The following is a 15,207-nucleotide window of genomic DNA, read 5'->3' on the forward strand; positions in this document are numbered from 1 at the left end:
CCAGGGTCAGCACTCCTTGGTCCTGGGAATAAAGGTTAAGGTCACGTAGTGACTGTGTCTGCAGTACATGCCTCGTGTGATAGTAAGGTGCAGGGACACTACAAAAACTGCATGCCGTATTCTAGGTGTGGTCTCACCAATACCCTGTATAACTGTCGCAAGATTTCCCTGTTTTTATACTCCATCCCCTTTGCAATAAAAACCAAGATTCCATTGGCCTTCCTGATCACTTGCTGTACCTGCATACACTAACCTTTTATGTTTCATGCACCAGGTCCTGCTGTACTACAGCACTTTGCAATTTTTCTCCATTTAAATAACTTGCTCTTCAATTTTTTCCTGCCAAAGTGCATAACCTCTCACTTTCCAATATTATATTCCATCTGCCATATATTAAAATCTTACCTCTGTATGGACTTCCTGTATTTAACCCTCCCACCAGTTGTGCAATATAGCATCTCAAGTTTTACATTCCCAACTCCTGTGCTCCGACCAACTCTACATGTTTGCTTCCCAAATTACTGTAAGATTCACTAATTAACTATAAATTATCATGTAAAATCAAAGTACACAAAGTAAGGACAGAGGCCTGAATTTTCTGGGGTGGTAGTGGGTGTAATCACTGGCGGGTCGGGTGGGAAAGTTGTTATTTTTGACAGCGGGACATGAACCCTCTGTCTTCCCGCCCCTGTGCACCTTTCCCACAAGCGTGTTTCTCATCACGGAGCCGGCCCCACTTTCCCCCCTCCCCACCAGCAGTGGCAGGCGACCCAATTAAGACAATTAACAGCTAGTGGTCAGACCCTAAACAGGCTTTATTCACTTACTTTTTAAATATAACGGCAACCACGCTGCTCAGGAAACACGTCTGTTAACCTGAGGTGGAAGTTCCGTTGCCGTTGCTCCAGCTGATTACTTGACAGCATCTGGCTCACTAATGTCCTTAGGAAAGGAAATCTGCTGCCCTTACCTGGTCTGGTCTATAAGTGACTACAGATCCACAGCAATGTGATTGACTCTGAACTGGCCTCTGAAATGGCCTAACAAGCCACTCAGTTATAACAAGCCGCTACAGAAAACAATAATAAGAATAAAACCGCATGGATCACCCGGCATCGACTTCAGATACGACAACGGCACACCCATTCCAGTCAACCCTGCAAAGTTCTCCTCAACAACATCTGGGGACAAAATTGGAAGAGCTGTCCCACAGACTAATCAAGAAACAGCTTGACATAGTCATACTCACAGAATTATACCTTTCAGCCAATATCCCAGAAATCTCCATCACCATGTCCTGTCCCACCGGCAGGACGGACCCACCCGAGATGGCGGCACAGTGGTATACAGTCGGGAGGGAGAGGCCCTGGGAGTCCTCAATATTGACTCCAGACCTCATGAAGTCTCATGGCTGCAGGTCAAGTATGGGCAAGGAAACCTCCTGCTGATTATCACCTACCGCCCTCCTTCAGCTGATGAATCAGTACCCCTCCATGTGGAACACCACATGGAAGAAACACTGAGGGTAGCAAGGGCACAGAATGTACTCTGGGTGGGGGACTTCAATGTCCATCACTAAGAGGAGCTTGGTAGTACCACTACTGACCAAACTGGCTGTGTCCTGAAGGATATATTAGCCAGACTAGGCCTCAAGCAGGTGATGAGAGAACCAACACGAGTGAAAAATCTACTTGACCTCATCCTCACCAATCTACCTGGCGCAGATGCATCTGTCCATGACAGCATTGGTAGCAGCGATCACTGCAGTCATTGTGGAGACGGAGTCCCGTCTTCACACTAAAGTCACCCTCCATTGTATTGTGTGGCACTAACACCATGCTAAATGGGATAAAGAACAGATCTAGCAGCTCAAAACCGGGCATCTATGAGGCACTGAGGACCATCAGCAGAATTGTATTCCACCACAATCTGTAACCTCATGGCCCGGCATATCCCGCACTCTATCATTACCATCAAGCCAGGGGACCAACACTGGTTCAATGAGGTATGTAAAAGAGCATGCCAGTAGCAACACCAGGCGTACCTAAAAATAAGGTACCAATCTGAGGAAGTGCAACACAGCACTACATGCACGCTAAGCAGCATGCTATAAACAGAGCTAAGTGATCCCACAATCAAAAGATCAGATGAAAGCTCTGCAGTCCTGCCACATCAAATTGTGAATGGTGGGGGACAATTAAACCACTACTGGGAGGAGAAGGCTTTATGAATATCCCCATTCCCATCCAGCACGTAAGTGCAAAAGACAAGGCTGAAGTGTTTGCAACCATCTTCATCCAAAAGTGCCGAGTGGATGATCCATGTCAGTCTCTTCCTGAGGTCCCCACCACCACAGAAATCAGATTAAAGCCAATTCGATTCAATCCACGTGATATCAAGAAGCAGCTGAGTGCACTAGATACAGCAAAATCTTTGGGCCCCGACAACATCCCAGCTGTCATGCTGAAGACTTGTGCTCCAGAACTAGCTGTGCCTCTAGCCAAGCTGTTCAGTACAGCTACAACACTGGCATCTACCCGACAAGGTGGAAAACTGCCCAGGTATGTACTGTCCACAAAAAGCAGGACAAATGCAATCCGGCTAATTACTGCTCCATCAGTCTACTCTCAATCATCAACAATCATGATAGAAGATGTCATCAATAATGCTATCAAGCAGCACTTACTCACCAATAACTTGCTCATTGATGCGCAGTTCGGGTTCCGCCAGAACCACTCGGTTCCAGACCTTACAGCCTTGGTCCAAACATGGCCAAAAGAGCTTACTTCCAGAAACGAGGTGAGAGTGACTGTCCTTGACATCAAGGCAACATTTGACCGAGTGTGGCATGAAGGAGCCCTAGTAAACTGAAGTCAATGGGAATTAGGTGGAAAACTCTCCACTGGCTGGAGTCATATTTAGCACAAAAGAACATAACATCAGAAATAGGAGCAGGAGAAGGCCATACAGCCCCTGGAGCCTGTTCTGCCATTCAATAAGATCATGGCTGATCTGATCTTGGCCTCAACTCCACTTCCCTGCCCGCTCACCATGACCCTTGACTACCTTATCGTTTAAAAATCTGTCTACCTCCACGTTAACTATATTCAATGGCCCAGCCTCCACGGCTCACTGGGTAGAGAATTCCAGAGATTCACGACCCTCAGAGAAGAAATCCCCCTTAATCTCCGTTTTGATGGGCGACCCCTTATTCTGAAATTATGCCCCCGAGTTCTAGATTCCTCCACGAGAGGAAACATCCGCTCTGCATCTACCCGGTCAAGCCCCCTCAGAGTCTTCTACGTTTCAATAAGATCACCTCTCATTCTTCTAAACTCCAATGAGTACAGGCCCAACCTGCTCAATCTTTCTTCATAAGACAATCCTTTCATCTCAGGAATCAACCTCATGAACCTTCTTTCAACTGCCTTAAATAAGGAGACCATCATCATCATAGGCAGTCCCTCGGAATCGAGGAAGACTTGCTTCCACTCCTAAAATGAGTCCTTCGATGGCTGAACAGTCCAATACGAGAACCACAGTCCCTATCACAGGTGGGACAGATAGTCGAAGAGGGAAAGGGTGGGTGGGACAGGTTTGCCGCATGCTCTTTCTGCTGCCTACGCTCGATTTCTGCATGCTCTAGGCGATGAGACGCGAGGTACTCAGCGACCTCTCGGATGTACTTCCTCCACTTAGGGCGGTCTTTGGTCAGAAACTCCCAGGTGTCAGTGGGGATGTTGCACTTTTTCAGGGCATGCAATACTCCAGGTGTGGTCTCACCAATGCCCTGTACAGTTGCAGCAAGACTTCCCTACTTTTATACTCCATCCCCCTTGCAATAAAGGCCACCATTCCATTTGCCTTCCTAATTACTTGCTGTACCTGCATGCTAACTTTTTGTGTTTCATGTACAAGGATCCCCAGATCCCTCTGTACTGCAGCATTTTGTAATCTTTCCCCATTTAAATTATAATTTGCTTTTTTTTCTGTCAAAGTGGATAACCTCACATTTTCTTACATTATATTCCATCTGCAAAATTTTTGCCCACTCACTTGGCCTATCTATATCTCTGTAGATTCTTTGCGCCCTTCTCATAATTCTTCTCTGAGAGTCTTTCTCTGAGAGTCTTTCTTTCTCACTGAAATATATCTTTGCTGAGAGTTTTCACAAGAGAGGTGATGCAGACACTGCTATTGAGGAGGAGGAGTGTGAAATATTAGATGAAATAAACATACTGAGAGAGGAGGCATTAAAGGCTTTAGCAGTTTTGAAAGGGGATAAGTCCCCAGGCCTGGATGAAATATATCCCAGGCTGTTAAGCGAAGCAAAGGAGGAAATAGCAGAGGCTTTGACCATCATTTTCCAATCCTCTCTGGCTTCAGGTGGGGTGCCAGAGGTCTGGAGGACTGCTAATGTGGTACCTTTGTTTAAGAGAGAAAGGGATAGACCAAGTAATTACAAGTCAGTCAGCCTAACCTCAGTGATGGGAAAATTATTGGAAAAAAGCCTGAAGGACAGGATAAATCTACATTTAGAAAGACGCGGATTAATTAGTGACAGTCAGCACGGATTTGTTAAAGGAAGGTCGTGTCTGTCGAAGAATGCTTCTGTCATCTGTACTTCACCTGCCATCTATTCCATCAACATGGGTGTCGTTTATACTGTCTCACCTTGGTCCTCAGAATCAGACCATGGTCAGCCCCAACACTGGCAGGACTAAGTACATCAGCAGTACCAGGCACACCAGTAGCACCAACAGCAATTACCTGATATTGCACAGGGCAGAGAGCATTAGCACCCGCGCACATTGCTGCCCAGATTTAGTTAACTTTATGCTGTACACCCATATGGCTGCCATATGATGCACCAGGTTGGCACCACCCCTACAATGACCAAGCCATTTCTTTTACACTCATCACCATTGCAGCGGGTACCGTTTTGTCTTACCATTCACTGCAACGCACTGAGCCAAATGGCCTACTCCTGCTCCTATTTCTTATGTAAGCCACTTCCAAAGATGCACACAGATCTGTCCAAGAATAAAAAATGTTGAAAATAAAGATTTTTATGTTTGAAACCACATTAGCAGAAACTTTACATAAAAGTTGGGTAAAACACCCAAGTGTTTTGTTGTTAGTTGGTATGATTGGATTAGAATGAGGGTGAGTGTGAGGGATGACTAGTGAGATGGGGAAGTGATAATATAGATAGAGAAAGAGGGATGGGTGGAGGTGTAAGGTAAGTTGGCGTGAGTAAGGATGATCAGGAGTAGGGTAGGGAAGGCAGTGATGGGTATGTGATGAGTGGCACAGTTGGATGAGGTTGAATGTGGCTTTGCAATAACATTTCATAGAACATAAGAATATAAGAAATAGGAGCAGGAGTAGGCCATATGGCCTCTCGAGCCTGCTCCGCCATTCAATACGATCATGGCTGATCCAATCATGGACTCAGGTCCACCACCCTGCTCGCTCCCCATAACCCCTTATCGTTTCCAACATTATACTCCATCTTCCAAATTTTTGCCCATTCACTTAGTCTGTCTATGTCCTTTTGCAGATTTTTTGTGTCTTCCTCACACATTGCTTTTCCTTCCATCTTTGTATCGTCAGCAAATGTGGCTACGATACACTCGGTCCTTTCTTCCAAGTCGTTAATAGAGATTGTAAATAGTTGGGGTCCCAGCAGTGATCCCTGCGGCGCACCGCTAGTTACTGATTGCCAACCCGAGAATGAACCGTAATGTTTCGTAATGTACTGAGATCATTGAAAGGTTTGCGCCACTGCAGCCAGATCCTCCTGAACACTTGTGACCTCCTCTGCAATCTCTAACCAGGCTGTCTTGGTCTCCTGGGAAGTCTCTTCTGCTCATGGGAAGGGAAGAGGACCTCCCAGCATGCTCTAATTCCTTCCAAAAGCATATGGAGGGGGACATGGGAGAGCCTTGGTGCAGCCCTCTGCCTCTGTGCAGTAGTTTCCAGTGTTTGCAGCACTATAATGCTGTAGCACTCCCAACGGTTCCCACATTACAACAGTGACTACAATTCAAAAGTACTTAATTGGCTGTAAAGCACTTTGAAACGTCTAGCTATATAAATGTTATTGGTTAAGGTGGTACACAGTTAATTTCCCTATTCACATAGCTACCAGATGCACTGCAGAGGGCACTGCACTTTTTGGCTATCTAACTTACAGTAATTTCCAGTGCAAAATCCCATAGAAAGTCTAAACATTAAACATCAAATCTAATGTGGCCATGGCCCGTTTAAAGATTCTGGCTGAAAATGCATCGTGAATGACATGCTGAGTGGGCTCAATAGGCCTTATTAAGGGAAAGTCATTTTCAGCAGGGGTATGGATAAATAGAAACATAGAATATAGGTGCAGGAGTAGGCCATTCGGCCCTTCGCGCCTGCACCACCATTCAATATGATCATGGCTAATCATTTTTGTAACATTAGTACCCCATTCCTGCTTTCTCTCCATACCCCTTGATCCCTTTAGCCCAAAGGGCCACATCGAACTCGCTTTTGAATGTATCTAACCAACTGGCCTCAACAACTTTCTGTGGTACAGAATTCCACAGGTTCACAATTCTCTGAGTAAAGAAGTTTCTCCTCATCTCGGTCCTAAATGGCTTACCCCTTATCCTTAGACTGTGATCCCTGGTTCTGGACTTCCCCAACATCGGGAACATTCTTCCTGCAGCTAACCTGTCCAATCCCGTCAGAATTTTATATGTTTCTATGAGAACCTCTCTCATTCTTATAAATTCCAGTGAATATAAGCCCAGTCGATCCAGTCTTTCTTCATATGTCAGTCCTGCCATCCTGAGAATCAGTCTGGTGAACCTTCGCTGCACTCCCTCAATAGCAAGAATGTCCTTCCTCAGATTAGGAGACCAATACTATACACAATATTCAAGGTGTGGCCTCACCAAACCACTGTACAACTGCAATAAGACCTCCCTGCTCCTATACTCAAATCCTCTCACTATGAAGGCCAACATGCCATTTGCCTTCTTCACCGCCTACAGTTTACAAAGAGGCAGCTCGTGCAGAGAACGGAGTGCAGCAGCAAAGAGTGGCATTCGTGAGTTTGGTAAGTGGGTGAGTTTTAAGGGTTATTCTCTTTAAACCATTTGGAGGCTGGAGTAAATTGTAAGTGGCAATTGCCAGTAGCTTCTAAGTAAGTAGCAGTTTAATTTAAAGGGGAAAGATTATATAGTTGGGAATCTTTCAGGTTTAGGCAGAGAAAAACAAGGTAACTCTCCAGTAGGAGGCAATTAGCAGCTAGTTAAAACCAGTTCTGTAAACAACTGACCAGTAGTGAGTCATCTGACCTAGATACACTTTAAAAAGAGGCAGCTCGTGCAGAGCACGGAGTGCAGCAGCAAAGAGTGGCATTCGTGAGTTTGGTAAGGGGGTGAGTTTTAAGGGCAAGTGGGGGTGGCAGGTACTGTTTTGTCTTGTTTTTCCTACCAGTGCTGACACTAGAGCAGCTGATAAGGAGTGCGAGAGCAGGAGATGGAGGCCCAGAGACCAGCCCAACCAGCTGCAGACAAAGATAGAAGGGTGCGAAATCGAGAGGTGACTTCACAGCCAAGCTGGTAAGTGGTTTGCTGTTCGACTGGTAAGTACAACTCTCTTTTAGACTGACTTTTAGATTGTTTTAATTGGCAGCAAACTACTAAGTAGCTGTTTGGTGTTAGTAAATTTTAGTAAGTAAATTAATTTAAGGGTTAAGTCATGGCAGGAGAGCTCGGACCCGTCATGCTCCTCCTGTGCTATGTGGGAAGTCCCTGACTACTATGTGTGCGGGAAGTGTGTCCAGCTGCAGCTCCTGACAGACCACATGATGGCACTAGAGCTGTGGATGGACTCACTCTGGAGCATGCGCGATGCTGAGAATGTTGTGGATAGCACATTTAGTGAGTTGGTCACACCGCAGGTAAGGGTTAGGACAGATAGTGAATGAGTGACCAAGAGACAAGGCAAGAGCAGGAAGGTAGTGCAGGAGTCCTCTGCGGTCATCTCCCTCCAAAAGAGATATACCGTTTTGGATACTGTTGGGGGAGATGACTTACCAGGGGAAGGCACCAGCAGCCAGGTTCATGGCACCATGGTTGGTTCTGCTGCATAGAAGGGCGGGAAAAAGAATGGGAGAGTTATAGTGATAGGGGACTCGATTGTAAGGGGAATAGATATGAGTTTCTGCGACTGCAACCGAGACTCCAGGATGGTATGTTGCCTCCCTGGGGCAAAGGTCAAGGATGTCTCAGAGCGGCTGCAGAGCATTCTGGAGTGGGAGGGTGAACAGCCAGTTGTCGTGATACATGTAGGTACCAATGATATATGTAAGAAGCGGGAAGAGGTCCTACAAGCTGAATTTAGGGAGCTAGGAGTTAAATTAAAAAGTAGGACCTCAAAGGTAGTAATCTCTGGATTGCGACCAGTGCCACGTGCTAATCAGAGTAGAGGGAGCAGGATAGTTAGAATAAATACGTGGTTTGAGCAAGAGGGAGGGATTCAAATTCCTGGGACATTGGAACCAGTTCTGGGGGAAGTGGGACCTGTACAAAAGGGACGGTCTGCACTTGGGCAGAACTGGAACTGATGTCCTGGGGGTAACATTTGCTAATGCAGTTCGGGAGTGTTTAAACTAATATGGCAGGGGGATGGGAACCTATGCAGCGAGACAGGGCGAAGTAATATAGAGTCAGAAACAGATGGTAGAAAGGTAAAAAGCAATAATGGAAGGCCGAGTAAACAAAGGCAAGAAACAAAAAGGGCCACACGACATCATAATTCTAAAAGGACAAAGGGTGTTAAAAAAAAACAAGCCTGAAGGCTTTGTGTCTTAATGCAAGGAGTATCCGTAATAAGGTGGATGAATTAACTGTGCAAATAAATGTTAACAGATATGATGTGATTGGGATTACAGAGACGTGGCTCCAGGATGATCAGGGCTGGGAACTCAACATCCAAGGGTACGCAACATTCAGGAAGGATAGAATAAAAGGAAAAGGAGATGGGGTAGCATTGCTGGTTAAAGAGAAGATTAATGCAATAGTTAGGAAGGACATTAGCTTGGATGATGAGGAATCTATATGGGTAGAGCTGCAGAACACCAAAGGGCAAAAAACGTTAGTGGGAGTTGTGTACAGACCTCCAAATAGTAGTAGTGATGTTGGGGAGGGCATCAAACAGGAAATTAGGGGTGCATGCAATAAAGGTGCAGCAGTTATCATGGGTGACTTTAATATGCATATAGATTGGGCTAACCAAACTGGAAGCACTACGGTGGAGGAGAATTTCCTGGAGTGCATAAGGGATGGTTTTCTAGACCAATATGTCAAGGAACCAACTAGGGGGAGGACATCTTACACTGGGTGTTGTGTAATAAGAGAGGATTAATTAGCAATCTCATTGTGCGAGGCCCCTTGGGGAAGAGTGACCATAATATGGTGGAATTCTACATTAGGATGGAGAATGAAACAGTTAATTCAGAGACCATGGTCCAGAACTTAAAGAAGGGTAACTTTGAAGGTCTGAGGCGTGAATTGGCTAGGATAGATTGGCGAATGATACTTAAGGGGTTGACAGTGGATGGGCAGTGGCAGACATTTAGAGACCGCATGGATGAACTACCAACAATTGTACATCCCTGTCTGGCGTAAAAATAAAAAAGGGAAGGTGGCTCAACCGTGGCTATCAAGGGAAATCAGGGATAGTATTAAAGCCAAGGAAGTGGCATACAAATTGGCCAGAAATAGCAACGAACCCGGGAACTGGGAGAAATTTAGAACTCAGCAGAGGAGGACAAAGGGTTTGATTAGGGCAGGGAAAATAGAGTACGAGAGGAAGCTTGCAGGGAACATTGAAACGGACTGCAAAACCTTCTATAGATATGTAAAGAGAAAAACGTTAGTAAAGTCAAACGTAGGTCCCCTGCAGTCAGAATCAGGGGAAGTCATAACAGGGAACAAAGAAATGGCAGACCAATTGAACAAGTACTTTAGTTCAGTATTCACTAAGGTGGATACAAACAACCTTCCGGATATAAAAGGGGTCAAAGGGTCCAGTAAGGAGGAACTGAGGGAAATCATTATTAGTCGGGAAATTGTGTTGGGGAAATTAATGGGATTGAAGGCCGATAAATCCCCAGGGCCTGATGGACTGCATCCCAGAGTACTTAAGGAGGTGGCCTTGGAAATAGCGGATGCATTGAGTCATTTTCCAACATTCCATATACTCTGGATCAGTTCCTATGGAGTGGAGGGTAGCCAATGTAACCCCACTTTTTAAAAAAGGAGGGAGAGAAAACGGAATTATAGACCGGTCAGCCTGATATCGGTAGTGGGTAAAATGATGGAATCAATTATTAAGGATGTCATAGCAGCGCATTTGGAAAGAGGTGACATGATAGGTCCAAGTCAGAATGGATTTGTGAAAGAGAAATCATGCTCGACAAATCTTCTGGAATTTTTTGAGGATGTTCCTCGAGCAAGCGCGCACCAGTCGATGTGGTGTATTTGGACTTTCAGAAGGCTTTCGATAAGGTCCCACACAAGAGATTAATGTGCAAAGTTAAAGCACATGGGGTTGGGGGTAGTGTGCTGACGTGGATTGAGAACTGGTTGGCAGACAGGAAGCAAAGAGTAGGAGTAAATGGGTACTTTTCAGAATGGCAGGTCGTGACTAGTGGGCTACCGCAAGGTTCTGTGCTGGGGCCCCAGCCTTTACATTGTACATTAATGATTTAGACGAAGGGATTAAATGTAGTATCTCCAAATTTGCGGATGACATTAAGTTGGGTAGCAGTGTGAGCTGCGAGGAGGATGCTATGAGGCTGCAGAGTGACTTGGATAGGTTAGGTGAGTGGGAAAATGCATGGCAGATGAAGTATAATGTGGATAAATGTTAGGTTATGCACTTTGGTGGTAAAAAGAGAGACAGACTATTATCTGAATGGTGACAGATTAGGAAAAGGGGAGGTGCAACGAGACCTGGGTGTCATGGTACATCAGTCATTGAATGCAGATACAGCAGGTTAAGAAAGCAAATGGCATGTTGGCCTTCATAGCGACGGGATTTGAGTACAGGGGCAGGGAGGTGTTACTACAGTTGTACAGGGCCTTGGTGAGGCCACATCTGGAGTATTGTGTCCAGTTTTGGTCTCCTAACTTGAGGAAGGACATTCTTGCTATTGAGGAAGTGCAGCGAAGGTTCACCAGACTGATTCCCGGGATGGCGGGACTGACATATCAAGAAAGACTGGATCAACTGGGCTTGTATTCACTGGAGTTCAGAAGAATGAGAGGGGATCTCATAGAAACGTTTAAAATTCTGACGGGTTTCGACAGGTTTGATGCAGGAAGAATATTCCCAATGTTGGGGAAGCCCAGAACCAGGGGTCACAGTCTAAGGATAAGGGGTAAGCCATTTAGGACCGAGATGAGGAGAAACTTCTTCACCCAGAGGGGCCAAGTTTCGGCCTGAGTTGCTCCTGTTTTTTTGGAGCAACTGGTGTTGATACGGATTCTTTTCCCTCAATCTGTTTCAGCGAATACACTGATTCGAACACTTTAAAGTTTAGTTCAGACTAACTTTATTCAGGCTTCATCGATGAAGGGTCTTGCTCTGATAAAGGGGCACCGACTTAATGAGTCTGTCGAATCCATTCGAGCAAGCAAAAATTTATTACAAAATCAATACATTTATACAGTTCGTGAATGGTACAACCCCTTTTCATTGTCCTATCACATCAGCTACCGTGGCATAGATACAAGCTAAATTAGTCATTTACACAGTTAATTAAGCAATGCCCCTAATAATGAGAGAAGATTAAGTCATCTCCAGCTTATCTTTGTTTTGCAGGCAAGGAAGACACAGTTCTGCTTCTCTGGGTATTCCCACAGTTTAGCTCCTACATCTGTTGCTGCATTCCCATGATCAGACGGTTCCTCAAGGTTGTTTTAGAAAAACAGTCACTCATTGTTCTCACCTATAGTGAAATCTGAATAGTCAGCAATAACCATGAGCGGCCATTTTAGAAAGAGTTAATACATTTGAAATTAGTACGGATAATACATATAAAGTTGGTGGTTACAGTGATACAGATTCTCATTCCCCCCTTTTATCATTTCATGATAACTCTGGTGACTATTCCAGGAGCATTGCATTCAGCCGTTCGTACTCTCTTTCCTGATCCTCCTTGTTCTCTGTTAGTCCGCCTCGAGCCTCTTCGCAAGGTCTTATCAACGTCTGTTTAGGTTCTCACATCGTATCTTGTCGGATTATTGAATTGATAACTTCTGGAGCCTTGGTACAAGGCCGAAGAGAGGCCTTTTACCTCCATATGGGCCAGTGCAGGAACCAGCACTTTAACCCTTGTCCCGCTGGTATCTCTAATGCCAAATTTCTCTTACAATTCCCCCCTTTTGGCCCTTGGCCATACGCCAAGCTGGCCATATTTCCCAATAACTATCTCTCTGTAGGCAAGTTCCAGATAGGTTCGTTCACCTTGGTGGTCATGTGAATGTTTAAAAATGTATAGAGACATTGAAGTTGAGAATGTGGGAATTGTATAGGGACAGTATAAGCTAACAAAGAATTCATGGAGGAATAGCCATGACATCTCAGACTCGAGACTGCGAAATGTTACAACACTAACACATATTGAAACAAAACCCACAGCTTGCAGAAAAACCTCAAGGTCTTATTAAATCATGTTATTAACCTGAAACATTAACAGAAGGTCTTTGTTTAAAATCAGACCATACTTAGGTCGGCTTATGAGTGGACAAAGGGAAAGAGGGATCAAAAGGGATAGGCTGGACTAGGATGTCCCTCTCGCCCTATCTTGTTATCTTTTGCCGAAAATGTATAACTGTCGTCCCTTTACAATGTAACATCACTTTGTCCGTAGGAAGTGGGTGCGTTCTATCAGAATTGCATTCCTTCTGTCTGATAAGGTCCCCGATCGGGATTTGCTTTTTAAATAAAAGCTTGCTTTGTTTAAAGCACAAACGGTATTCGTTTCAGTAATTTTGCTGAACCAGATTGAAGGAAAAGAATCCAGAAATCAACATTTGGTGTCAGAAGTGGGATCTCAATGGACGACTGCCGAAAACTTGCGAATTAAGAGCCAGACTAGCCTTGGACGAGACGAGGGGAAAGTGGCTACTGGAGTATGATTTCAATACTGCTCCAGTTTCCCCCGATTTCAAAAGTCTGAGGAAAGTTTAGCCACTCGCTGGTTCTCAGGTAGTGTCTGAACGAGATCCAGGACAATCTGGTGAATACCTTTCAAACTTAGAATAGGGATAGAGATAGGGAAATTGCGCGGTGACGCAAACCAAGCGGCGACTTGGAAAGATAGGTTAGAATAGGTAAGTCTTGCGCGGTGACGCAAACCAAGCGGCGACTTGGAAAGATAGGTTAGAATAGGTAAGTCTGCCTGGGTTCGAGGCCCAGAGCCTGCCTGGGTTCGAGGCCCAGTGTCTGTGTGGGTTCGAGGCCCAAGTAGATCCGTGCGGCGACACGAAAAGTAGGGATAGTTAGAGCTAGATAGGGATAGATGATCAATCATGGATCCAAAAATTAATAGGAAAGAAAAGAGACTCTTGTGAACGTTTGTTTTAAATGAGAAATGCTTGTGTGATTTTTACTGTGTAAAAAAAAAGCCAGGGAGTTGTGGTTTGTTTTAGCTCCACCCACTTTTTCAAACAGAATGAAAGTTTTTTTTAACCCTTCGTAGTGTTGTCCTGTATGTGGGAAGTTTAAGAGTGTGAACCTTATTGAATTACGTATATTCGGATTATAAGTTACGGAGCCAGGAAATGCACAAAGGATAGGTTTGTTGAGTAAAAAAAAAGAAAAAAATACATGGTCCCGGTGGTTAAAAAAGGATTTGACATGCTCACTTACTTGTCGAAAGAAAACATTCAGAGAAGGCACAGCAAAACAACTGAGATGGATTCAAAAGGATTCAAAAAAAATATTATATTAAATAACACGACCTTGAGGCTGGAACAATTGAGATAACGAAAAGCGGTCCACAGCCTACGTGCCAGACTTCCCTCCAGTTATGGAAAAGACGAAAAAAAAGACGTAACGTACTAAATAGGTGCTGAAAAAAAAATGTGTTCTGAGATTTTAAATTCCACTGCAGTCTAAAAAAATGCATCACTCCTGTCGAGTTGGCAGAAAAACTCCATTAAATTAGGGCTTTCATTGACAGAAGGAGGACATATTAAAAACCGTAGACGTCTTAAAGAAAGATTGCGCGCACGAGAAATGTACTAAGAGTTCCATTGGGACCTCTGAGAAAGGTATCGATAGACTACTAGTTAAAATGGTTGGCTTTGCATTGACCGAGGCTGATGACGAAATTGAATTTCAGTAAACAAATGTGTGGTCTCGTTTTAAATCAATTAAAAAAATATCTTTGGCAAGTACTTGAATAAGAAGTTAAAAAATACTGCCTTTCCTGATGAAAAGATTTTTTTTTTTTCAGATGGTTACGTGAAGTCACGTAATGACATCAGGTCTTCTTACAAACCTGTAAAGGAGTTAACCCTTTCCATTGACAGCCGTTTCATACTGAACATTATCAATTTGGATTTCTTAATAGAAAAAAGACTCACCTAACAGAGGAATGGTGCGATAGTCAAAATAAAAATAAAAACAGAACTAGCTTATGTAATAATACTTGCCTGATACAATAAAGAAAGATACTCAAACAAAACAAATTGAAGAGTTAAAAGGCTAAGATAAATAAGCTGAAAGGGATCCACAAACCCAACTTAACCCTGACCTCCGATTTCACGGAGTGACCTCGACATGCATGGATATAATGCAGAATCAAGGGACCTGTGGGCCCTGGTAAAGCAAGCCCTGAGCCCAACTGAGCATGCCCGATTTCTAACTCACCTAGGACGTGCTACTCATGATGCATTGGTGGTTGCTCACCCTAACGATGTCCAGGATCGCCTAAACGCTATCTTTAATGCTCTCACCACGAGCCTTCAGAAGCCCATCAGTATGGCCGCAGTATAAGAAACTAAACCCAAACGAGAAGAAACTGCCGATGAATTCATGGAAAGATTTATTGAAATATACGGAAGTCAATCAGGAGATAATGCCTTCAGGGCAGGAGAGGATTCTCCTCAATTCTGCACTATCCTACTTCAGTGCCTG

At 44.4% G+C, this 15,207-nt stretch overlaps 1 long non-coding RNA gene across 1 annotated transcript in view; it reads right to left on the minus strand.

Annotated features, from left to right (window-relative positions):
- The window catches only part of LOC139259716 (uncharacterized), a 128,059-nt gene that overhangs the window by 22,963 nt on the left and 89,889 nt on the right, over nucleotides 1-15,207 (minus strand). The gene's annotated exons all lie outside the window — the stretch shown is intronic.

Source organism: Pristiophorus japonicus, chromosome 3 (assembly GCF_044704955.1).
Source record: "Pristiophorus japonicus isolate sPriJap1 chromosome 3, sPriJap1.hap1, whole genome shotgun sequence".
NCBI lineage: Eukaryota > Metazoa > Chordata > Chondrichthyes > Pristiophoridae > Pristiophorus > Pristiophorus japonicus.